Source organism: Labeo rohita, chromosome 7 (genome assembly GCF_022985175.1).
Source record: "Labeo rohita strain BAU-BD-2019 chromosome 7, IGBB_LRoh.1.0, whole genome shotgun sequence".
Classification (NCBI taxonomy): Eukaryota; Metazoa; Chordata; class Actinopteri; order Cypriniformes; family Cyprinidae; genus Labeo; species Labeo rohita.
This window is the reverse complement of record NC_066875.1, coordinates 34,128,033-34,154,045: the sequence shown is the minus strand read 5'-3', so window position 1 is coordinate 34,154,045 and position 26,013 is coordinate 34,128,033. Positions and strand designations below refer to the sequence as shown.

The window sequence follows — 26,013 nt, the reverse complement described above, 5'->3', positions numbered from 1 at the left end:
TTGACAGCTGGAATATGTATTTTAACGCATGAAGTGTGTGAAGTTGGGTTGTATTTTTTGACTCGTTCTCACAGCTCATCTAAATTAATTTTAAATACAATGTTAATAGCTCTGTTTTGTTTTGTTTTTTTAATTGAATTTATCTTTAAATCTAAGTTGTTAAAACACTGTTGCAAAGAGTCAGGATGAGACTTTATGCAGTGACTGAGTGATTGTAATTTCATGCCACCAAAATGCATTTAATCTTTAAATGCATGCAAGTTTTTTGCTGAAACATTTTCACCTTACGGAATGTGTTTTGTGGGTTCTCTTATTTTTTTATGCACACCGCTTTATTTGGTACTCAGTATTTCATTTTATTATTATTATTTATTTTATTGTATTATTTTTAACAAGAGACTATCTTTTTTCTGCATGCAGTTTATTGTAAGTTCAGCTGCATGTGTGTTTCTCTGTTATGAAGGGACTCGTGATTGCTTCTTTGGAGACATTAATTGCAAACTGGCATCAGTGGAATGCATTATCAGTCCTAAAATCTGGACAGTAAATGAACTTTGAATAATTCTCTTTCATGTGCCACTGTCTGTTGTTTTCAGAGGTTGTCTGCCATATGTTTTAGCACTTGTGAAATATTGTCTCAGATTTCCCTACCAGCAATTTTGAGTTTTAATCTGTTTTCAGTGGTTTTAAACAGCTCTGGCATTTATTTAATTTTTAGTGCAACTGTTTTGTTATTTGCATTTTTGATTACCTAATTTGACTTATAATTTCTTACTTTAGTAAAGCAGTAAGTCTTTAATGTTTAAATGATGTTTAAGCGTCTTAAGCGGATGTGTATCTTAAAGATACAGTGAGAGTTGTTTTTTTTTTTTTTTTGAGCTTAAGCAGTTTATTCATGAACAATTGCGTTGTTATCAGACACCTTTTTTTCTAAACGACTTATTTATTTATAATGCTCTTGTTTTTTATTTTTGTAGTGTATTATTTGAGTGTTTAGTAGAAAGTAGCATGTCGAGGTAGTGAAGATGCTCAGGTGTAAGTCTCGTCTGACTGTGTCTTGTATTGGAGGGGTTAGAACAGTGCCAGCAGAATCCTAATGATAAACAACACTGGAGGTAAACAACAGCAGGCCTGGTAAAGGTAAGCAGCACGCCAGCCGTAGGGGAGGAATGCATGAGGAGGAAATGTGGCAGCACATGTTGTGACATCTGTCTTTATAAGTGTTAGCTAATTTGCTGTGGAATATTTCAACAATGATCAAAACCGATGGCAACATGTTTATTAGAAGGCTTTTTTTCCTTTTGTGGCAGAATCTCTCAAGTTTCTGGAATGTGTTATTGAAGCTTTGCTGCACTTTTAATTATAGTAAGTTTAAGCTACTAATTAGCGAAGTGAGGAAGACACAAAGAAGGTGGCGTTTTCACGTAGGTGATTTTCAGTAGACAAGGCATGGATTTCTTTTCTTTTTGCAAGCGACACTTTCGTAGCCGGTCGTGTTTATGCACACACGCTGACGTTCGAATGCATGCAGTACATGCAGCTTTTCTCCCTGCATTCCTACAGAATGACAGATCCATTGTCATCAATGAAGATGGCACGCTGACAGATGCTCCAGATCCCCAGGGCTTCCAGTATCTTCTATGATTTAATGATTTACATAGGCAGGAATGCTGACCCTGGACACACCGAAATCAAATCAAAGCTGTAACAATCAAATGACAGATAGTAAATAAGCAGATTTGTAGTCTTGTGAAGACCTTTAACATTAGGACTTAAGTATTTCTTTCCTCCAGCGCAAGTACAAATTATCCAACCTATACTTATCTGTGGCTTAACAACACGCCCAAATTGCAGTCTTGCGTCTGAAAAAAAGATAGTGAAGCTATAGCTCAGGAGGCCTTGTGAAATGCCAATACAGATGGCCGTGTCTTTCAGCGACAGTGCACGCTGAAAAGGCCTTTTTTTCTTATAACGCTTTATGTTTTTGCCCTTTTGCAACCTCAGGTCTAGACGTTACACTTGTGTGAGAATAAAAAATTGAAGACGTCTTTGATGGACACTCTTTCTAAATGAAGGGCATGCTTTTTGCCCACTACTGAAAACACATGTTCACCTACGGCCTGATGCTGCACAATAAAGCGGAGACACAGAAGCTTTTCACTCTGAAATATTACTAAATGCTTTCTTTTCCCCATCTTCTCACAGCATTTGCTTGATAACAGGATGTAGAGATGTTTTTGAATATGTCCCATCAATACACACCACTGCTCGAATCAAATGTCTTGAACTTGGTGCTGCACGACACTTCATGTGGCAAATATACCTTAGACAATATTAAACATTTTCCTACCGTTCTCTCTCCTATAGGTCTTTTATAAGCACACATGAATATGTAGATTTAATGCTACATAATCTACATATTCATGTGTGCTTATAAAAGACCTATAGGAGAGAGAACTGTGTGAGGTTGTTGACACTGGCTTTATTGGTGATTATGATCAGCATTATAAGGTCTAGGCTCTGGTGTAGCATATTGTTTTTTCAAAACAGAAGAAGATTTCTGCGGTGCAGAGGAAGATTCTGAGTCCATTTCCATTTCAAAGGGGTTTGCTGTGCTTGCTGGCAGTAATTAAAATGCAGTGGTTTGGAGCCCGTATACACACACGCGCTCTGGGGTGGAGGGTTTGTTGGGAGAGAGCGAGCGCGGGGAACCGTGTGCAGGCGGTTGACTCCTGCATGCGTCTCCAAATGCACTTATAATTTTGTACAAATGTTTATGCCAGTCCGTGCTCTTTTGCGGAGAGCTTGTCTCCTGGCCAAAACCATTTCAAGACAAAGTTAGTTTGCTTTTTCCTTAACCTTCTTGTTGTGGCCTCCTCTCTCTCTCTCTCGCTCGCTACAGCTGCTCTCTGACACACAGGCTTTGGCACGTGTTTAACCTTTAATTGGTGCATGAATAAATAATGAGAATAAATCTTTTGATATGGACTCCGTGTTTAGGACTAGTCCTTCTCTGTCCGAGATTGTACTTGCGTTTTCCCTTCTAGTTTAGTAGCAGATAGTGCTGAATGGAAGAGCAGGGTTTTTTTTTTTTTTTTTTTTTGAGAAGGTGTTCACTATTGCAGATGCTTAAAGATCTGTTGAAAATGCTGTACGATGTGTTTTATAGGCATCGTAAAAATAACTGGAAACTTGTATGATTTTTGCATAGCTTCTTGTTCATTTTTTATTATTAATAAGAGGAACTCTGAGGGCAGGTTATGATTTCATCATGTTTATTGGGGTTTGAATGACAAGTACTGATGAGTAAATTTAAGAAGCATTAAAGTGTTATAATTGAGAGTTAGTAATTCTCTATAGCGTTTATGACTTTTTTTATTCTAGTGTTTATCACTTTACTCTTCAGATGGCTCCACCCAAAAACAAATCTTTTTGTTCAGATCGTAAAATTCATATTGCAGCATCTTATGGTGAAAGTGTACTGTGTTAGCTACATCATTGCCAAACACAGATTAAGGCAATGGGGCCTTCTTAGGAGCTAGGTGCTTTTTAGCGCAAGATTTGTGATAATCCAGGCCTTTCGTGGTAGCGAATAATTGATCATTAACCTAAGATGCTATATTTTCCATTACAAAGGGATCTGTGTGGCCCCCAGCAGCAGACTTCGCCCATTCTGAACGCTCTGCCATTAGATCAGATGTGAGCAAGTAAGATCAAGCTGTCAAATTGCCCTCTACCACACTCTTATAGTATACAGCTGATTAAAAAGATTAAAGGTTGTGTCTGAAATTAGTTACTTTTTTTTTTAAATGAAGAATATTTTTAGTGCAAACTACTGATAACGTGTCAATAAAAAAATATGTATTTATATTCTTGAATATTATATATTCTGTCACAACATAGAGATATATTTGTTTTAAGAACTGTGTCAAAGAAATATCCACCCTGAAGTTCAGACCAGAGTTCCTTTCAAGACAAAAGGGCCTTTTCATGGACTTTTCGGTTTTGTGAAACAAAGCCTGTTGCTGTCTTCTTAAACAGCATTGTAATCACTTAGACTCTGGTTTCGCGATAATAAGAATCTTCTAGAATAAAGAAATGCTGAAGCTGGTTGCTAATTGCAGAGTCATTGTGCTAGTTGATAGGACATTTGAAAGTCTGGAAAATTTTATGGAAAAATTAGATGCCAATTCACATCACCCACAGTTTTTGTGTGCGTGTGTGTGTGCATGTATGGAAACTCAAGATGCATAAAGCCAGAAGCAAATTAAAGTGACAAAGGAGGCTGGTAAGGAGAGGAGAGGAATGCTGTGGCTGTGCGTCTGACAGTAGTTCAGCTGAAGTATTTCTGAAACCAGTCCCTTTTGTTTCCTTATTCTGCGATTATGTGCACCCGCTCGCAGTTTTAAAGGCTTTCTGCTGTCGGTGTACATGTGCGTCATGAGAAAATGGCTTCAGCAGACCAAACCGCAAGTGTTTTCTCTCTCTCTCTCACACACACATGGTCACTTATCTCCTTCTCTCTTTCCTTTCTTTCTGAAGAAGTGAAAGGCACTACTACCTGACTGTCAGTGGAATAAGATGTAGTGCAGCAGCAAACAGACAGATTGAGAGAAAGCACTTGACTACCGTTATGGATGTGTCCATGAACAGCCTTTGATGACGGGTCAAGTGGTGACAGCAGTTAATGTGATGAGAGAGTGCGTGTGTGTGTTTGTGTGTTGGTGTGATCTGCCATTCTTGCCTTCACAGTTTAGAGCGCTGCTTGTCTGAGTGGTCTCCACGTGAAGAGACGCAGCAGCTAATGATGTTATGATGTCTTAATTCAGAGATGTGTCTGTGGAGGTGGGTGTTTCTGCTCAGAACTGTAGGGAGCGAGAAGGGTGGAAGATCCTGTAGGGGTCACGGCACCACTGGCTTGGAGTCATTTCAGTAGAACTCTGTGTGGTAATTTTGTAACACAAAAAGTTCCCCACGCAGATGTCGCTCATGTTCAAATTGATCACATTAACTTGACACCTTTCAAAACTTGATTTGAAAGTGACTTTTGTGCTTCTAATTGAACTATGGTCTAATCCTGATTTAGGCTAAGCCCTGTCTGTGAAACCGGGCCTAAATCGTTTAATACGAATCCACGTGATCAGTAATTTTGTGTGACAATAGATAATGGACAATTTTAGCGTACCAAATTTTGTGTAAATGCGACCACACCTTATTGACGAAATCTTAAAGTAGTATGAGCTCAGTCCCACTAGATTTCGCACTCTATTCGGTTCCATTCATACACGTTTCATCTTCTACTTCAAGCTTAGTGGACTCTGACTTGATAATTTGTATAGAGCAAAAAAAAAGTAATTGAACTGAAGTAATTTGGTATGCCTTAACAATGTGGCTGCAGTTTAATCCTGCAGTATATTCAAAGTGAAGTCTTTTCTCTTCCGCTCTCTCTCTCTCTTTTTGGCTTTGCCAGGATATATTAACCACACCAAAGTGAAAACACCAGGCTGGAAAAAGTGAATATTTTCTTGCGGAGGAGTGGAAAACAAATTGAAATTGAATTAAAAAAAATTACCCTCTTTTTCATTAGTTTGTCATGTTAAATCTTTGGGTAGGAAGGGCTACGAACATAATTTAAGTCCTAATTTTTCTTATGAGTAGTCGCCATGTCAAAGGGCCGTGTCAGAGAGCTGTCTATAGCTAAAGCCAAGTCAAGCTGAATACGTGAACTTTAATGTCGTGATCTTTCTTTTTTTTTTTTATATACGAGATGGCAGAAATCTATTAAAATAATGGAGAAAATCTTGCGGTTTTGCCTCCCATGCATTTCCTTGGAGGCTCCTTGACATCTATCAGCATACCCACACTAGCACACACAGAATCGCTTTGAATCACTCATCGTAGGCCAGTGTTCAGGAACATACAATCTCTAGAAAAAGCTGGAATGAGAAAGATCCTGGCAGGGTTTAAAGCCCCACCACCCTTTTTCCACCGGTAGGCATGTCGTCCTGCGGCGCTCCGTCACGGGCCTGCAGCTAAAAAGAGCTCACTCATAGCACACGTTGTTTCTCTAGCAGGAAAGAAACTGAAACTATGACACAGGGCTAAACTAAACCCCCAGGGCCTGCCAGGATGCAAATAAGACATTTTCTCCACAACACTCGTCGTCCCAGAGCCAGATCCTTTTCGCCTTTTGCTACTGGAGCCGAGAACCGTTACCTTGAAAGCACTCTTCTCCTCCTGGACCTTCTTTAACGGCTTCTGCTACTATTAGAATGATATTTGAACGTTATTAAAGGATTATATCAATATTTCAGTGCGCCACACTTCGGTAATGGGAGAAAGGTGAGGCGCATGCGCGCAAAGTGGATGCAAGCTTGAGCGATGATGGCGCACAAGCGACTTGCGGTGTGGTGTCAGAGGGGAAGAATGTTTTCTGTCTCTGATTGGAGGAGGTACTTAGATGACAAGAAAGAGAAGTTGTGAGGGGGGGAGGCAGTGGTGGAAGAAAGGAGCAAAAGATGGCCCTACTCTTCTTCACTGTTGCTAAATTTATTCCATCTGCAGGGTGGAGGAGTTTGGGTCGACTCCAGACCAGAGAGAGGCTTCTAATTAAATCGTCATCATTATCAACTTGTGGTCAACGATCATCCTCGAACGCTCGCTCTTCCAAGATGAACATGGAACCAGAGAGGCTTTTCCTTCAGTCCTTGTGTTGGACGGAATTAGAAAGTGAAAAGCAGAATAGGAAAGTGCTACCAAGGGCTGTTTCTCTTTTTTTTTTTGTTGTTGTTGGCGTACGGCGAAAAAAGGCACTCAGCCATTTCCACTCAGGTTTAAACAATTACTGCACATCAGAGGGAAGTAGAGGAATCTTAGCTGAGTCTGCTAGACTCATTGCTTTCCCCTCGACTCGCTCGATTTCAGGGGAAACATGTAGCTGTAGCGTTAGCATGTTCAAACCTGTAATAATTTCAATTAGAGCCGATGGGCGTGTTTGCCATATTTGGATCAGCACTGTTTGGGAAGAGCTCCCCTTAAGGGCTGACAGCTCTTAATACGGTATTCCAAGCATAGATATGTGAGTGACACTGAAGAGTGCGCTAAAATGCTTTATCAAATCATAATTACAGCCCCAGTGATTAAAGGGGAAGTGACTCTGATTAGAAGAGTTTCTGGGGACGTGGAAACGGGATGAATATTCAAATGGGAAAGGCAAGGAGAAATATTATTTAGAGTTTTGTTTTTTCTTCCCTCTCTCTAGAGTGAGGTATGTGTCTGCCAGACTGCTGTGCAACCACAATGCTATGATATCATCTTTACCGCACAGATTTCATCTGGGCCCTTTCAGCTCTAGCTATTGGGCAGAAAATATGCATACAGATATCGGCCCATTAATGTTCAGCCTTTCTCTCTCTCTTAACCCCTTTGACGCAGTGCTATTCACTACAGTAGATATTTCAAATGTATTTTATCTAGCTGTTTTGAAGTTAAAATTTGCCGCTGTACAGCGGCTGCTGATTATGAATGGTAGAAAACAAGGGAGGGATAGACGGACTTTGACTCTTGTTTTCGTATTCTATCAGTCTGGCATGTTGGCTTAATGCAGAGGACTTTCAGAGCAAATTGGACTTGAATCTGTGAGGAATGTGAAGGGGAAAATGGCAAGGCCTTGTCTCTCTTTCTCACTCTCTTTCACTCTTTTTTGCTGTCTCTCCACTCTGTTGCGCTTGGAGAGCTCGATGAGTATCACACGTTTTTGTGAACTTCAAGGTATGCACTGTTTAAGCAAAAGAGATAAAGGAGCGTATTATTAGCGGCCGTCTTCAGCAGGCAGATTAGGATTGCTTGAGCCTTTTCTCCACCTCACCTCTGTGAGCCTCAAACACTGGCTGCCATGTGATAGCCTCTATTTTATAAATCATTTCAGCGCGCGTTCATAAAATGTAGGCTGTGAAATAGACAGCGAGAGCCTCACAATTTTACAATTTCACAACCGACTTCCCCCTTAGAATGACAGTGGCTAACCTGACTATTACCGCTTTTGATTTCAGCAGGGCATGGTTTTGCGCTCGGCGAGCTATACATAAAAAAAGCTTAGGGCCGACTCTGAATTTATGGCTAAATGCTGCTTATCTTGCAGCCTTTTCACAGACTTTAGAAAAGAGTCGTATTTTCACCTCACTTCAAAAAATTCACGCCTGTGTTGTTGTGCACTTGAGCCTCGGCTCCGTTGTGAGCCGCACAAAATAGAGGCAGTGCCGCATCGACTTTTACCACATTGCATACAGATGGGATTCTTTCAGCATGCACCCGCACATATGCCATGTAAACAGCAGTTAGGTGCAGATGTTTCAGGTGAAGGCTAATTTCTATGCTCTAATTATCTACATTTCTTTGAGCTCTTCGCCTTGTGAGCGCTAATCAAGTCGACCTCGCGCACGACTCTCGAGAAAACTGGAACAGAAGGTGCAGGAGTCAGTCGTGTGTTTAGCTTGTGTCGTGTTGTATTCACATCGCCCCCCTACGCTTAAACACCTTCCCACATGCCTCCTCAAATCCCCACATTTATTTATTTACGTTTCGACTTCCCTCTGAATTTACCCTTCGCAGCCCAGTAGGGAGGGAAAATTTACATTGCTACATAATCTAAGATACATTTGAAAATAGTGTGTGGCGAACAGTAGTCGTGGTGGAAGCCCCCTGATATTTTCATTGGAGCGTTGTCAGCTTTTCTAGAGAATAATACGAACCATGTGTCCCGCCAGCGAGAGAAAATTAGAGACCTTTCATGTGACCCACCTGTCGCGCTTTCAGCGCTGATAATGTTAACCTCATGTCGCCATCATCGGCCAACAGAGCTCGAGAGCGTGTGTGTATCAACACCAGGGGAGCTTCTCATCTCGCTAGAATCCCGGCACCTGCGTTTGACACACATTCACAGAGTTTGCAGGGGAAGACTGTTTCTCATATGGGAAACAGACCTCACAAACACACATGGTCGTAGTGGTAGTTTTTCCTTTTTATTTTCCAAATGTCTGTTGGTTTGAGCATTGGGGTTCCTCAATGTTCCTCAAGGTTCCTCGGGTTTCATGAGGTCTGTGCCATGCTGTAATAGGTTCCTTGGGCATGATTGGAATATAATAACCATTTTACAGTGTTTCTTTTACCCCCCCTACATGCTGAGAAAATGCAAAACGTGCACCAGCACCACAGGGCATATGGTTGGAACCGTGATGTCAGTTGTTATTGCTGGATACTTAGGATAGGAAAAGTTGGATTATTTTCCAAAAATCCACTGTGCAAGGAGCATTATGTCACAAAGGCGACATTGTAGCCAGTTGGGTGTGTTGCAGTGTGGGTTCGTGTATGTGCGTTTTTGTGTGCGTCCCAGCTTGCTTTCTAATTCTATACATTGTCCAACCAACTTCAAGTACACGCCTGACGTGCGTCATAGCACTCCTGTGCTAAAATCAATGGAAACTGCTCCATATATCAGCTTCATAATGGAAAAAATATGTTTAATATGCCACACATTATGGTTTTCCGTTTTTAGACCTCTGTGTGGAAATGTAGAGTGTCACTTTAAAGTAATAGGTTACCCAAAAATGAAGATTTTTTTACTCTAGTCACTCCAAACGTGCATGACTTCTGCACAGCACAACCTATTTTAAAACCAGTCAAAAGGGTCAATTTTTTTGTTAGGATCAAGATACAATTATTTGAAAATCTGAAAAAAAAAAAAAAAATCAAAATATTGAGAAAATCCCTCTAATGTTGTCCAAATGAAGTTCTTAGCAATGCATATTACTAATCAAAAATTTAATTTTTGATATATTTACCGTTGAAAATTTACAAAATATCTTCATGGAACATGAATACTTATATCCTAATGATTTTTGGCATAAAAGAAAAATCGATAATTTTGCCCCATATGATGTATTTTAGGCTATTGCTATAAATATACCCGTGCTACCTATGACTGGTTTTGTGGTCCAGGGTCACCTTTAATTATTTTTTATCCTTACAAGGAAAGTTAATGCAGTCCAAAACAACACACAGTCCTTTTTTGGGTTTCTCAGAAAGAAAAAATTCATACAGGTTTGGACACGTAATGGATGATAGAATTGTAATTTTGGCTGGACTATCCCTTTAACGCCAGTTTCAGCTCTTTTTATTTGGATCGTTGCTTTCTAATAATATTAGGCTTGGTAGATTGTAGGTATCTGGCTTGTTGCGAGAGGGCATAGAAAGAGCAGCAATAATCTCACCCTCCGACTTGCCTGCACTGGTCATGTGACCTGTAATTTAGCCAAGCCCTCCCACGTTTGCTGGGACGGAGTGGATTTCATTTAAAGCCGTCCTCCATCAGCGGTGTACTCCAGCCTGATTGCCTTGTGCAGAATGAGAGCATCATGGGAAAGGACGTGCATCTAATAGCTAACTGAAGAACCACGCATCTCTTGTTTTTCACTAATTGAATTTTGCACTAAAATATGCTGGCAGGAGCCCTTACCTTGTTTGACTTATTTATTGCCTGACTGGAGAGGTAATTTGACCTCCTCATTTCAAAGACTCTTTTTTTTTCCTGCAGAAAAAGAGTGTTAAACTCAATTACACCACCGATCAGTGACTCAAACACTACATTTGTTTTCTCCGAGGGGGGGAAGAACGGAACCGCCGAGAAGAGAGGAGCTCTCTCTTTCTCTCTCTCTCTCTCGTACAGTCTGAGAAGCTGTAGCGTTTAGGGGAGAGAGCTGAGCGACTCCCAGTCCTGTCAGCTGAGATTTGTGTCCGTCTTCTAAATCATTTTCCTCTCTGAAAAATTAAGAACGGAGAAAAATTCTGAAGCCAACATTTTTTTTAATCAATGGATTTGCATGCATATGCTGAGTGATTGTGAATTTTGAGGTGATTTTTGAAAGGTGGCTAATAGTGGTTTGTTAAGAAATAAAAGAGAAAATCATTTTCTCAGAGGTTAAGATTTACATCTATGCTGACATTCTTGCTGTAAGACTTCTTAAAAGACTTGCAGAGAAAATATACACAAAAATGAATGATTTTATCTTCGTAGGACAGATCCCCCATTGAACTGTATCAAACAGAGTCAGAGCAGGAATTTGATCATGCTCTTGAACTTTTAGATGTAAATTGAACGAAAAGAAAAGCTGATTTATTCTTTATTTTTGCTCTTACCTTTGCTCTGCCTGAGAAAAACACGGCAGAGCGCTTCTGGATTTTCATGAAGCCACCAGTTAAAACCCTAGAGCACAATGTGCTCCTCCCTGCTTGCTGGTAAAAGAATTAAAAGTGAACTTGCGCTTGAAGAATGCAAGTACCGATGAGTCGTAACCTCTTTTTTGTTATTCCATCATTCATATCGAGACCTGAAATACTTTTCAGATTTTGCATACCACAAAACCCATCCTTGGGGAACCAAGGCCTCTCCTGGCATACTTAACTAAGGTTTCTTCTATTCTTCTGACGGAGAACACTGCGCACAACTCCTTTTTCTACGTCTGTGTTCTTGACCACGTCTCTTCATTTAAATTGTCTCTGTTCATTCATAGAGAATTCGAACTGTGAAGGTTTCAATTCAATTGCAAATGTAATATTTAAAAAATGGGACTTTGCCGTACACACGCTCCTGCCTCTGAACAAGAACGACACAAATAATTTGCACATAACCGCCGGGCCTGGTTGTAACCTGATCTTTTCTGGATCGATTGATTCCATTCTGGTTTAATTCACCATATGATTGACTTTCAGCACGACTTACCGTAGGAAAAATATCCCTGTACAGACTGCGGCCTTAAATAGTGCAGTAATTTGAATACAGATGCTTGCTGCTTAGACCTTGTCACTGGAAATGACTCAGAGTCAGGAGACAATTGCAGGTTGATTATGTTGCCACTGACAGAAGTTGCAGGTTCTTTGTGCATCAGACGTATTTGCATTTAAATGCTTATTGTAGGCACCCGAAGCATATCCACTCTGATTGTCTGCACGACCTGTCTTTTTATATTTGTCTGAAAAACAAAATCAAATTGCAATAAGGCATAATCTGTATGGGAATTATTTTTTTTTCTAAAGGTAGGAAGCACATCAATCAATGTGCTAACATTTGTTGACTTGTTTTCAGGCTTTAGTTATCAGTCACATTATGTCTTTCATCTCTGAGTATAATTTGATCGGCATGATATTTTTTTTTTTTTTTTTTGATATACAATGGCTGCACAGTTATTGTCAGATGTTTTAATCTTAAATAAAATTTCAAATTTCTTTGGACGAATTGCATGTGATTTGGTTAGACATCCAAAACAAACTTGCGAACTGTGTTCCTCAGATACTCTTTTAAAAATGTTTAATCAGTAAAGCTAAATAGATAGAACTTAAAAACCCTTAAATACCACTAATACAATACAAACTGTCACTGCAAGTTTAAATTGTAGCTGTTTGGTCCTTGCAGTTCAACACAAGCTCAAATTTTGGATCTCATTAATGGTCAGTAAAGCATTTTATGATATGCAATAAATAGATTAAAAATCTTTTATTTAAACACAATTTTCAGCTGTTTATGTTGTGACTCTTTTGTGTATCATAGACAGCAATGGCTGACAAACACTGAATTGATCTATGCAGCCAAAACTGTCTTTGATACACACAAACAGCTGAAGAAAATAGAAAAAGTTTGATGAAACGCTTCAATAGATGCTTTTCACATATCAGAATCTTATTTATTTGAATAACTGTGCATCCCTACAGTAAAAACCAGTCATATTCTCTCTGAAACGCTTCATGTGAGTCGGTGAATGTTCAAACATTCAGCCATCGTTTATTGTGTTATCCCACAAACTTGACCTGTGTGTGCGTGCCTCATGCCTTTATCCGCGTATATGTTTCTCGTGTCCATTGTGTGCGTATTATACCATAAAAGTGTGTGTGCGTGCGAGGCAGGTGTGTGTGTGAGTGTGTACGTGTGCTCCTGCTGCTTCAGGCTCTGGGTTCTTTGTCCTGTAGCACTCAGCATGTCTGCCTCCTCAGGAGAGCCAGGGCTCTCTCTCGTCTGGCCACACAAAGGCACTGCCTTTCTTTGAGGTGTTAAAAACTTCCATTTATGCATTCCCTGGACAAAAAGCTCCCGGACCCATTTTCGAGGCCATTGGCAACACAGGCAGACATTGTGGCCACGCTTCTCCGGCACTCATTTCACAGATTCTAAAACCGGTATGTGGTGAACAGGATTTCAGCAGCTAAAATGCCCCGTGAGAGCATGGGCGATAAGAGAGCGAGAGAGAGAGAGAACGGCCGGCAGCCCGTAAACTAGAAGATGAGACCAGGAGAATAAACACATTACCTGGGAGAGAGAGAGAGAGAGAAAGAGAGAGAGGGAAGCAGACTTGTTTCCATAACCCAACTCAATAGTAGGGACGGATAAATAGGGAGAGAAAAAAAGTGCTTTGTGTCATGGCTAGGGAATAAACTCCATCGACTGACGCCAAATCGATGATAAAAAAGACAAGGACCTGCTCTCTCGCTTTTGCTGCAATTGCATTCTAATCATGTACTGAAGTGTGTGTAGTCTGCTTCGCAGAGAACCGGTGAGACTATATTTTACCAGCTGGGACTTGAATTCCTCTCAGGGTGGATTTGAGGCCCGTGGACGCCGGTCAACCCTTTCTTCCCCTAATACGGACTTTCGTTGTTGTTATTTCACAGCAGAGTAAATCACATGAAATGTATCTCCACTGTCGGACATGAAAGTCTGGCTTGGTCGCGGTGCTGTCTGCAAGTCCAAGGAGAGGAGATGTTTGATTTAAAAACAGCACAACCTCCCCCATCCACGATGGGAGTCGTGAAACGCGCTTTATAAACACCCTCGGCTGTGCGCTGGCCCTCTTAAGTTAAGCATGTGGACATTCAAAGAAGGAGATCAATGAAATGGGAAGTCTCTCATTTTATTCCTGTGAAAGAAAGTTGGTCTTTTTGGATCCGCTGCTCTTTATGATGTGAATCCCACTTATTGGGTCGCTGTTGCTCATCTGTGGACCTGAGACAATCCCGATCGAAGAATTGGCTCCCTTTTAGTGAGTTTGAATTTGAATTGGCCACAGGAAGTTGAATTGGGATTTGAATTGAAATCAAAAGCAATGGCAATACTAAATCCTAATTTAAAGAAATTCAACACAGCTATGGCTGGGTGATTTTTCAGATTTTATCGATTAATGCGCTGATTAAGACGCTGCAAAAGACACAAGTGCAACAGTCAAACGTGTCCATGTTTACATAGAAAAAACAATGGAAAAGCACTGTAATCGAATAAAAACACTTTCTGATATTTCATGTTTGCATCATGGTGACAGGCTGAAAGCTGCTGTTCATTGTTTATAAAGAACATTTATAGTTAATAATAGTATACTGCTGTTATACCTTTAGTCATTTTGAATTTGAATTACCTTGACTTTTTAGATGTTTTTAAAGCATTTTCCTCGTATTGGTTCTTAACATATAGTATGTATAAGACAAGTTTGTACAAGTTGTAGTTTGCAAAAATATATAACAAGTGATTTAACATTTACATCATGTTGACAACAACATGTGTGGTGCATTTGGAATAGTCTTTAACTAGAGGGTTAATAAAGAAAAAGTTACTTAGATCATGCTGTAGTTACATTTTTAAAGAGATTAGATAAAAATCGTTAAATTGGTCAAACGTTCTGAAAAAAATTGAGATTTTAATTTTTTGCTATTTCGCCCAGCCCTAAAGTCAGCATGTATTCAGCAAAGTTAATTTAATACTATTAAATTAAATATATATGTTTAAATACATAATTTAATTCTCTATTCTTCTCTCTAAAAACCTCCAAACTTTTTAAATGTTCGAAAAACTCAATGTTTAACTTTTGTCAAGTTAAAAATTACAGTTACATCAATTTCAGTTCCTTTTACTTTTACTACTTTATTTAAATTCAGAATGCAATTCTGCATCCTGTTTGCTGCCTCAGCTCAAATTTGATTCAAATTCAGAAATTGAATTGGAATTCAATGGATATTCTCAATTCACAAGCCTTACATCTGTACTTAATATGTGGTACCGTGCTTTTACACCTGCAGATCTGTCAGCTGTGTGCGTGCGCTAGTTGATTTTTGTCAGGAGGAATATTGGATCTGACAAAAACACCACTTTACCTCTTTTGCTCTTCCGCCCACCGCTGGGTGTGAGTGGCCCGTCTTTCGGCTCTGTTCTGCCTTATTTTCTCCCACCCCCACCTCTTCTCCCATCCCCTAGACCCTGTCAGTGGTCCTGCTGTTAGTACAGAGATAACCTGTCCTCCACCAGGTAAGAGACCGTCCTGCTGATGGGGGATATTGCCTCTTTTGTCCCAATAACTACTTCCCCTAAATCCCCTCTTAACATGTTCTGGACTGGGGGAAATAGGACATTTAAAGTGATTTTATTTTTTGCAGGTTGCTGGATCAGAAGAAAGCTAAGGCAAAGTTGATGCAAATGAAAATGTTCCCTCCTTAGGAGAGTGCAGCATGTCCACGCTCAGAAAGATGAAGGATTTCATCTACATTTGACCCATCTGAACCACTTTGCCTCAGAGTTCAGCCTCTTAAAGCTCTCTTATCGCTACACATTTACAGCGTATTATGTAAAGCACGCTACTGTACTTCTCCCACTTTTGCAAATGTATTTAAAACAAGCTGCCTGCGTATGCCGTGAGAGAGCGCGGTTGCTAGTCACTGATTCCCAACCCTCGTCATATGACAGTCAAAGACACAGCGCTGTTATGCGGAGGATTGATTAAATCAGCCTGAACCTACTGTAGATGAACACATGCTTGGAATTTGGGATTTCTGAAAGGACTTTTCGTTTGATTCTGAAAATGTAAAGAACCTACAAGGCAAAGGTAACATCCCCACTCTTGTTTTATTAGCTCGTGAATGATTGAGCGAAGGAGAATGGAGGGCTTTTGGAGCATCTGTTACTCTTACGTCATGTCATGCGTGTGTATCCATTGGCTCCAGCTCTTGGAGTCAGTTTGTGCTAGTGTGTTTGTTGGAGGGTCTAGCTGGAGTCACTGTCATGGTCGATGGATTGGCCTCACCAACACGAGTTTTAAGCACCCCACTTAACCTCTGCTGAAATATTCAGCACATTTGAAAATAAAATCTGTTTTCTTTTAAACAGCTCAATTTCTTATCCGACGCAGTGCGGCGCATGACCAAAGGTTGTTTCACAGGAAAACCTATCATTAATTTTTGGGTGCCCCCTAGTCTGTCCTCATGGGGTTTAATGGGCTTTAGCTTTTCTTCTAGTAGTTTGCCAAGACGCTCGGCTACTCGCACAGTTCTTCCTTTCTTCATCTCTCTTTATTTCAGCTCCCATTTGTACAACCACAGCTACTTCATCACTGCAGTCATTGTCAAGAGAGAGAAAAAACAGAGCTCAACATGTGAGAAAGCCGCAGTGGTAATTGCGGACACAATGAATCAGTAATAAAACGGTTGGGTGACTAATAAAAACAGGCTGGTGTTGATTGGAACTCTCTTTAATGAATTCATGATCACCCTTTTAGAAATGGCAGTCCTGTTTAATCCAGCTCTACTTAACACTAGAGTGGCCTGCCACAGTCTTTTATACATACATACATTTATGTAATTATATCTAATATCATTGTCATCTTATTCACACTCAGAATGTTTTTTTCATCCAAACAAACGATTAGCTTAAATAAAGCATGATTATAAAATTGCATCATTTTCTTTCATCATTTTTCTCAATTAGCATCAAATTATCAAATTTTTATTTTCTGGCCCCCTGCAATTAAAACAGCTCTGTATCTATCAAAGCACAACAGAAATTAGTCGTTGCGTGGCTTACAAAAAGAAAAGCGTTTATAGAATTACGACCGCCGTCAAGGGTTTGTGTGGCACGAAAGAGAGCTGGCACTAACTCTATGAGTGTGTGTGTGTGTGTATGTGCGGTGTGAACCGGGAGGCAGTCAGGCCTGTGGCATGGTCCTTTGAGAACGTGAAATAGACTGTCAGCTCAGAGGTGCTATTAAGATGACAACCGCTTTCCATTCACACGAGGGTCAGACCTCCTGCCTCTTTTCTCCCATTGTCACCTTCAGCCTCAAGGTTGCCACATTCAGATCCATTGGAGAGCAAAGATCTCTCAGTTTATTCTATTAACCCACCCTCCCACACAGCCATTTACGTGGTCTATGCGTTTGACTTAGATCTTCAACGCTTACGGGAGGGCAGATTTCGGTTCTGAGAGATGGCGCAAATTGCAGCCGGATCAATTAGCTGTGACCTCAAACCTCTGTGTCCTTGTTTAATTGGTGATGCTGAGGCAGGCTAATTGTATAAATCAGCTGGTAATGAGATTCCTGCTTGTTGTGAAAAACAGAATAATGTGGAGAAATGAACATCCGTGAGGTTTATGCAGGACTCTTTCTCTCTCTCTCTTTCTTCATCATCTTCCGTCGCATGCAGGGGAGGTGTAAGGCTACACATATGGTCGGATAATGGTGAAATTGGGTGTTGTCTGTGGTTTTGGTGCACCGTCTGTTTGTTTGTGTTTCCTTGGTGGTGCCGCCGTTGCTGGAGGACCTCAGAAGACCTGCTAGAACTAGCAGTGCGTGTAACTAAATAAATCATTAGTGCTCTGCAGAGAGAGGAATTAGAGAAAACAAGTGCTTTGTATGAAAGCCATTTATTAGTTGAATCAAACAGTGCAGGGACAGATTAATGAGGTATTAGAGAAGTAGACTCTAAACATTGTCTAGGATTGAGTCCCTCAGGGAGAGAGCAGAGTAACTGGAGGTTGTGCGGCTCTACGACTGTTTAACTTCATCTGCTGGGACTCTGACCGCCTGCCAGCACCCTCACTCCGCTCGTCTGATATCCTCTCTCACGATTTGCTTGTTTTTACTCTTTGAGGAAAATGAATGAACAAATGCTTTTTAATCAGCAGGGATGCATTAAATTGATCAAAAGTGACTTAAACACATTTATTTTTGTTCTGTTGTAGGTCATTTTCATGAATTCAAAATCAACTCACCAGTGATCTTTGGGAGCTGGGGATAAAGTCTTTCTGTTTATGTAAGTACAGACAATGTATTTTGCTTTATGCCTTTTGTCCAACATCACTTGTGTATCACTGCTCCATTAACAGAGTTTTTTTCCCCCATGATTGCTACCCCTTTACGTCTGTTTGCTATGATTTCCAACTCTTGAAACCATTGTACATGCTTCATCAGCACAGGAAATGGTGGCCTTAAACAAATGATTACAATGATGAGTGTGTTGTTTTGTTCTGTGTCACTTTCCTAGAACTAAAACCGCTTGAGAAACAGCTCGTAAGCACAAGTGACTGATATAAAACGCCACGTATTAATGATTTTATGTAGATCATAGTTTTTTAAAAGGCATAAGTAGTCATTCAAAAACTGATTTGCTTGTTAGCACCTACTGTAACACACACTTCCATCGGTGCGTATAGAGTGAATCTATTCTCTATGCTAATACCAAGTATGTTATTGGTACATTCAGGCTGCCAGTTGCCCTCAATAAGCGCATTCACGGCAATGAAGAAAGAGCCCCTTTTAAAGAAACACAGACAGGGTCTTAGTAAACAGTCAATATACGGCTGCAGTTTTCTGCCACAATATGTCTTAAATGGGAGTTTTCTCCTTCTAGCATAGTAATAAAGATCATATCTGGCAAAGTGTTGCTCCTGGTAATGTTGAGCAAACAAGCTTCCTGAAAGTTAAGTTCATATTAATCTTTTTTCAAATGTCACTTCGATATGAGGTGCAGGACAGAGTTATATTAGTGTGCAGAAAGCCCCACTGTTGGCCCTGCATAATTAGGCCACTGAGAATGGCATATTCCAGCTCAAAGTTCAGGGCCGCACGCTAATGCAGCAGCTTTATCCCCGTGATTTCAAGTCAAACAGCGTCTTTGGCTCAGATCAATACGCTCTATTACACCGGGCCAGGCGCTTTTTATTTTAGCTGCGGTTGTAGTGCGTGTCGCCGGCGTGTTAAGTCCGCTCTGAATGGCTGTCAGAGGAAAGAGAGGCAGATCGGCGAGGTGAGCTGAATGGAGAAATAACAAAGGGGCCGGTAGTGATTACAGCTTTTGTCTGCCCAGCTTGTAACTCTAGAGGGAAGAGCCTGAAATATTATTGGAAAATTGTGCTGAGAACAATCATGATACCACTCTCAGATCAACCCGTCATGCCTTTGTTTTTAAGCAATTGGACATCAGTGGTTTTTGTCTCACCATTTGGGGTGAGGTTACGTGATACGTGTCGTACAGCCGCCGCTACAGAACAGCTGCGGCCTGTATCATTCTAGGTCTTGTGAACACAGATATTAACGTTGATATGTCACAGGGTCAGGTCTCTATTTAGGGAATGAAACGCTGATTGTTAGGCTGAATGAAGGTGAAAGGACCACTTGAGTTAGAACAGTAAACATAAGGCCTATACGCTGGCCTCGTTCCAGCACTGAGGGTAACAGTGTAAGCCTTGTACTGTACATCAGGTTGGCGTCGTGTCAGCATTTAGACCGTGTGTATGTGGGTGGGTGAGAGTGAACGCTCACGGTGGAGCCAGCATTTTATTTTTCCGTATTGAAAACTTTATTAAGATTTTTTTTTTTTTTTTTTTTTTTTTTTGTTGTGGTAGTAATAGACATTTGAAGCATAGTCACTTTAGGTTAGTCTGGACCAAAATCTTATTTATGATAAATAAATAGTTTTAAGCAACTTAAACTATGAAAGGAATTTTTTATTTCAAAACATCTTTCAGTCATTTTAAATGCAAAATGCTTTTGCATTTAAATGCAGTTGACATGAAGGCCAAGCTTTCAGTGGGAGATACATTATTTTAAAGCTGTCAATATGTGTTAAAAATTCATATCTTTGTCTAGTGATTTTCTTTTTATTTCAGTTTTCGCACTTTTTAAATATGAGGAAGAGAAGAAATGCTTCCGTCCAGCGTTCCTTCTCTAATGCTCTGATGCTTACCAGACCTATGAGACCTAACACACCTATTAATCTAAATTCCTTTGCAACTTTAATCTGCATGTTTAATTAATCACAAAACGAGGCAGTAAGTAATTTGGGCGCACGCGTGGCTCGCGTGCGCCCGGCGTTTAATCACTCCTGCGCGAAGTCATTTGGAAACACCTGAGGAAGAGGCGACGGCATCTGTTTGAACAGGCAGAATACACTCTTTGTCAGAGTGTGCCATTCATCTAATAAAGCTGCCGGAGCCTTCCTTCATTTTGCATTTAGCGTGTCTCACTGTTGATGTCTCTGTGGGGCCGGTGTCTCCGGGAATGATTTTCTGTAAAAAAAAATTAAATAAACAGCTCTCCTGGAACCCTAATGAAAATGAATAACCTTTGGGTGGTTATTTTCCCATCTGTCTCTCCTCAGCTACGCTTCTTCACTGACCCTCTTCTTGATTGTTGTCAGAGAGGCTGTTCAATAGGGGTCGGCATTTTAATTTCATCAGCCCCATCGGGGGAAAAAAAATGATTCGTTCTCTTCTTTCCGCTCAATAGAACATAAAATTTCATCAGTGTGAATTTAGAATAAGATTTAATTGTTGGAAATTGAATTATTCTCATGAAAGAAAGTTCTAAGGTCTTCAAACATCTGCGATGGTTGAGATCCTCGCTGAAGTATTTAGGGCGCGGTTTCCATTCGTTTTCTTATTAGTTCTCATGAGGTTTCGTTCGGTGATGCGAAAGGCATCATATTTTGGCTTGCCGCTTATTTTTCTGCACGCACACAGGTCCGTTAAATACACTCTATTTATTTGTGCTACACTCAGCTGGTATAGTCTAGCAGACCGGACCGACTTCATCTGAGAACCATTGATCATCTAGAGCGTGAGATTTCAGTGGTCTTCAATCACCCCGCTGCGACCTAACATCCCAACAACACGCTGTCATGACTGGGGCAGCGGCCTCTGCCAAGGTTTATTCAATATATCGTCCTTTTGATGGCTTGATGTGCTTTATCTAATTTTCAGAAGAATTATACATAATATAAACTTGGCAGTCTTCCCTCGTCTCAAGGTAAAGACAGGAACCAAGTTACAAAAAAGCATTCTCTTATTGGCTATGTATGGCCGTAGATGTACCGAGGCACATGTCATTAATCTCCTGGCTTCCACAGCTGGGCAGAGTAATGCATAACTAAAAGTCCTGTAAAATGAATTAATGATTCCAACCATGAACTTTTCTCCCAAAATGCCATGAATCCTCTGGAGCTGATAATGTGCCCTGACCCTGGGGTGTGAAATCCTTGTTATGTTGAGAGTTGCCAGTTAATTGATTTGCAAATTATTTAAAGTTTGTGGGGCCCAAGGGAGCGCTTGGCTCTAATGATGCCCATTCCCGTGGAGTTTCCTTCTTTCTGTATTCCACTGCCTCGGCACGATTGTAATAAGCTAATACACCTTATCGAAGATTTACAGCGCATTTTCCCCAGTGGGAAAGGTGGAAACTTGGAAGCACTTAATGAGAAGGAAACTTTGACAATAATTCATCATTTAGTAGAAAAAATATATGGTTAATAATTAACCATTAACAACATTAAAAGAAGTAAATATGTACGGTTAAATGATAAAATGTATATGTGACCCTTGACCACAAAACCAGTCTTAAGTAGCATGGGTATATTTGTAACAATAGCCAAAAATACATGGTGTGGGTCAAAAATATTGATTTTTCTTTTATGGCAAAAATCATTAGCATATTAATTAAAAATCATGTTCCATGAGGATATTTTGTAAATTTCCTACCAAAAATGTACTTTATTAGTAATATGCATTGCTAAGAACTTTTTCTAAGGACAAATTTAAATGCAATTTTCTTTTTCTTTTTTTTCTGCATCCTCAGATTCCAGATTTTCAAATAGTTGTATTTTGACCAAATATGTCCTATGTTAACAAATCATACATCAACTGAAAGCTTATTTATTCAGCTTCAGGTCCAAGGTCATATACACTAAAATATGCTGGGTTGTTTTAATACAATGTTGGGTCAAACATGGACAAACCCAACTGTTGGGTTAAATTTTTCAATTGAATTTTTAACCCAACAGTTAGGTTAGTCCATATTTGACCCAACTATGTGTTAAAACAACCCAGCATTTTATATGTGTAACACATTTATAATTTTCATGTTTATAGCAATATAATATATAACTCTTGTGTACACATGCAGAAAATATGTAATAATAATAAAAAATAATAATGAAAACTTTTCATCAAAAGTTCAAAATCAACTCTAAAGAAAAACTATGCGTCATATCTGTTTTTAGCTGCATTTCAAAACTCTCCACATATTTTCTGCTAATTATATTGAATATATACAGACATAGTTGCTATTTTGTATCTGCCAGCCACCTGCATGAAGCAAATCTGAAAAGACGGCTTGTTCTGTAGTTTTGGACTCGTAGCAACTTCTCAAACTTTATTAGAGGCATTGCGCATTTCATTGATGGGTTCATCTCATTGACGTATCTTGACTTATTTTTTGTTTGTAGATCCCCAAAGCATGAATATGTCTCCCAGTAAGAATAATTTTGTAGATGGGAATAGTTAAAGAAATCTGTTTATTTTTTTCACGTAGATTGTGCAGACAGACACTGCTGAGGTCATCTGCACGCATAAAACATGCCCATGATTCTGATTACCACTTGACTCATAGGAATATAATTAGCGCTTCTGCTTCTCTGCTGCATATAATGGGATAGATTCTCCCACATGCTTTCATTCACAAATGCAAAGCCCACCCAAACGCTTAGTGAGTCAGAGAGATGAAAAAATAATTCACCTTGAATCCGTTATTTTTTGGGTTTTAATATTTCACGCATGCTGCGTCTTTACGTAATCTCACGTGGAAGGAATGAATGCCGCACTTGAAAGTAGTTTAACATTGTTACGTTTTAACTTGCTTAACTTTGTTCTGTCTCCTTAAACTAGCCCAAACGTCAAATGAGGCGTAAAGCGGTGGGGAAAAAAAATGAGGAACCGCTTCCGAGACTTAATTGATTTGTTGCGCAGATGTAAGTTAAGAGAGACCTCACCTTTCGCAGGGCTTGTAAGTTTGTAAGCACACGGTAATGTGTCCATTAGGGAGGCAGATGCTCAGCCGGTTGAGTTGTAGAGGAAAGGTGCACGGCGTCTAACCCACTAAGTGGCTGTTTCTCTTTGCTAATATAAAAGAGACCCTGAGCCCTCATTAGCAAACGCTGTCATTCAGACACAGAGTGTCGGCCTGATTTAAATAAAATGAAATGAAGATAGTTCTTTCTGGTCCCCTGGCTTCACTCATTGCCATAAACATATGCTCTGTGCCCCGCTTCTTTCCATCTTATTTATGACTTTAATTTGTTGTGTGGGCTGCGCTGGAAATCAAATTTAATACAATCCTCCCAGGGACCCTGTCATATAATAACATGGTAATTTCTGTGTATCCTTTTGAAAAATGAGGAAATTAATTCTTCCTGACATGTTCTAATTATTCCAGTGTGAACAGGCAAATCCAGTTTCTCTCCCTCTCTCTCTCTCGGATAAGTGTCAGAGGCAGGCGCGCAGCCTCGACGGGCATCTAGGTGCTAATGCTGACCAGCAGTGCGTTTAATTTGAAACATGAGCAGACACCTTTCAACACACCTTCCTAATGTTGGGTTGCTTCGCACAAATTAATTCACTACTCCTCGGGGTGGGTGAGCAAGGGGGGGGGTTGAGACTAAAGGATGGGACACTGGTGCTGTTAGCAAGAGTGTATTTAATCGGTGAGCTGTGGTGGGGGGCGGAGGAAGCCCCTCTCTGTCACGTCTTCTTTTGTGATACCGTTTGGAGGTGTGTGCACGCGTGTGACAGGAGGACACCCGTGAGACGTGTTTGGATCTGCGGACAGAGGGATTTTTTTTTTCTCCCGTTCCCAACACTGTCAAAACCTTTTCACACCTTTCGTGGCTCAGATGAGAGGAGATGAAATACTAATTTAATTAGACTGTCATCAGTCACTTCAAAATGTAGTGTTTTTGCTTTGCTATAGAATCTGTTTCAGCCTCTTTTTTTGTTGGAACTTGTTATGCTTCTTCTCTGTAGTGAATTTATGCATTTAATAGATACTTTTATACAGGTGTACGTAACTCTTTTGTGTCCCCTGGGAAATGAATGCACAATTTAGGCGTTGCTAGCACTAGACATACCAGCTGAGTTACAAAAAAAAGGCTCTGAGAAAAAAATAAATAAAAAATACAGTTTTGAAAGGAAGACATGCATTGTTGTTCCTATATGCATTATTCTTAGAATTTCACAGCATTTATATCAAAATTACATTTTATTTTAAATATAATTTTTAAAAATAAAATGCATTTATTATATTTATGTATATGTGTGTGTACAGAATACAAAATATATATAAAATTATTACTATTTCAATTATTTGTCGAAATAATAAAGTTAATAATAACATGCATTATTATTAGTGCTGGGCAACGATTAATCGCAATTAATCGCATCCAAAATAAAACATTCTGTTCATATAATTTATATGTGTGTGTACTGTGTATATTTATTATATATAAAGACACACACATACAGTATATATTTTGAAAATAGTTACATGTATGTATTTATATTCATATGTATAAATTAGTGCTGTCAAACGATTAATCGCGATTAATCGCATCCAAAGTTTTTGTTTACACAATATATATATGTGTGCTGTGTATATTTATTATGTATATATAAAACACACACATGCATGGATATATTTAGGAAAACTGTTATATTTATATATAAAATATATTTATATATAATATTAATTATACAAAAAAAAAATACATGTAAATACATGTAAATATTTTCATAATATATATTGTATGTTTGTGTTTTTATATATAAATAATAAAAATGCACAGTACACACACATATATTATATAAACAAAAACTTTTATTTTGGACGTGATTAATCGCGACTAATCATTTGACAGCACTAATATAAATATTTATATCTAAACATAAATTTTTCTTAAATATATACATGCATATGTGTATTTACATATACATAACAAATATACACAGTACATGCACTTATATTATGTACACAAAAACTTTTATTTTGGATGCAATTAGCACTAATTATTATTATTAATATATGATGTTATTAATTAATTTGTCATTAATTCATGTAATTTATTCATTTATTTTGTTTCACAAAAACAAAAATAAAAAAACGCTTACCCAAACCTCAACACCCCAGCACAGTGTGCTTTCACTTAGCACTCAGGTGCAGGCTGGTTAGCGTCGGAAGATCACATGACTCCGTGCGCCATTATTATTGCCACGTCATTTCATTTTACCGCTTTTGCCAGAGCACAGTCATGTCACTGTAGCTTTTGATTAGTGTTACTGTGTAACCAGTCCAGAAACAGTTGATTGAATGAGTAAAAACACAAAGTGTGTTTTACGTCATGTCCTGTCCTCTAATACCTGTCAGCGAGTGGCATTCTGAGGAAAAATATCCCCCTTTTCCTGACTCTAATTATGAACAGTGTTTAAGGCCTTGTGACGGGAAAAATAAACAAACAGAAATTGAGCGAACCTTTGGGTCGGGTTAAAGCCACAAAGGCCTAATTGATTTGGTGTGTGTGTTACAAAAGAAGACCTCCAAATTGTGACGTCATGTGCGCCGAAGAATAGAAGAGCTTTATAGTCTGTGGGTGTGGTCGCGTTGAGTCTGCCTCGCTCTGATTCGCCGAGGAGGGGCGTCGCCACTGCAGCGCCTCGGCGTCGCATTAACACTTCCCACGCCCTCGGGGTTTAATCAGTGCCATCTTGACATGCTAGAGGAAGTGGTGGTCATCTTCTTCATGGAATAAATGATTCGTTTTGGGTACTTCACTTTTGTAAGCTCAAGACTTTGAGCCGTTAATTTGATTTGTGGCTGTTTCTTGTGAATG

General features: G+C 39.5%; 1 protein-coding gene across 10 annotated transcripts in view; it reads left to right on the top strand.

Moving 5' to 3' along the window:
* Positions 1-26,013, top strand: part of sox6 (SRY-box transcription factor 6) — a 163,827-nt gene that overhangs the window by 4,976 nt on the left and 132,838 nt on the right. For all 10 annotated transcript variants that reach the window (XM_051115000.1, XM_051114999.1, XM_051115009.1 and 7 more), the window contains exon 3: positions 18,044-18,114. The gene's annotated coding sequence lies outside the window, so the exon portion shown is untranslated. The remainder of the gene's footprint in view (positions 1-18,043; positions 18,115-26,013) is intronic.